Raw genomic sequence first — 855 nt, forward strand, 5'->3', positions numbered from 1 at the left:
AGTTTTGTTTACTTCACTACTTAGTTGGGTGTATTGATAATGAGTTCTCAAGCTATGGCATGCATAGGAAATAGTGTTTTCTGATCTGTTTTCAGATAGCATCATCAATCATTGAATGTGACATCATTTTCTTTCTTGATCTGCCCTGCAATAGATTTTTTTTTTTCAGGCTACTTCACACTGTTTTATTTGAAGCAGGTACCATGTTCATTCCTCAATCATGGACTTCTTGTCTCATATGCTTCTTCACTCATTAATTCATCTGGCACTGAAGGGTCACTAAGTGCCATTTTGATCAGCTAACCATCATCATAAGAGGATACATTGATGAACGCCAGGTTTTCAGATGTCCCCAACCTAGAGAGGTGTACTATTTGTAGAAATACTGCAATTTCAGGTCCATTCATAGAGTGGATGGAACAAGCTCCATAGTTCACTATTTTGTCTCCCAGCTCCAACAACCTATTTAAGGTATTGTCCTGGATAGTGGATATACCATATGTTTAGATAATGAGAGTATATACTACATTTAATTCTAGCCAAGAGGTCAAGAAGCAGTCTGCAATGGCTCTTATGTCAATAATAATAGTTTTTTAAAATTACTGTGGCCATTGGCATTGAGGTTTTCATTGTTGCCTGCTTGATTTCTTTCTTTCCCTGACCTCCCTTCCCCTCCCCTTTCCATCATTCCTGCTCTTTTTTTCTTTTTCCCTTTTTCCTTCTCTCCCTCTCTCACTCCCACTTCTTTTTAAAGACTCTGCAGCTTCAGGTAACCTGGAACTTGCTATGTAAAACAGGCTGACTTCCAACCTGTGTCGATCCTTCTGGTTTTGCTTCCCAAGCTCTGGGATTGTA

At 39.1% G+C, this 855-nt stretch overlaps 1 non-coding gene across 1 annotated transcript; it reads right to left on the reverse strand.

Annotated features, from left to right (window-relative positions):
- Positions 1-360: 360 nt before the first annotated feature.
- Positions 361-559, reverse strand: LOC115032081. Its single transcript, XR_003837715.1, has one exon. It is a non-coding gene; the product is annotated as a U2 spliceosomal RNA (small nuclear RNA).
- Between the last annotated feature and the right edge of the window lie 296 nt (positions 560-855).

This window comes from Mus caroli, chromosome 9 (assembly GCF_900094665.2).
Source record: "Mus caroli chromosome 9, CAROLI_EIJ_v1.1, whole genome shotgun sequence".
Taxonomy (NCBI): Eukaryota; Metazoa; Chordata; class Mammalia; order Rodentia; family Muridae; genus Mus; species Mus caroli.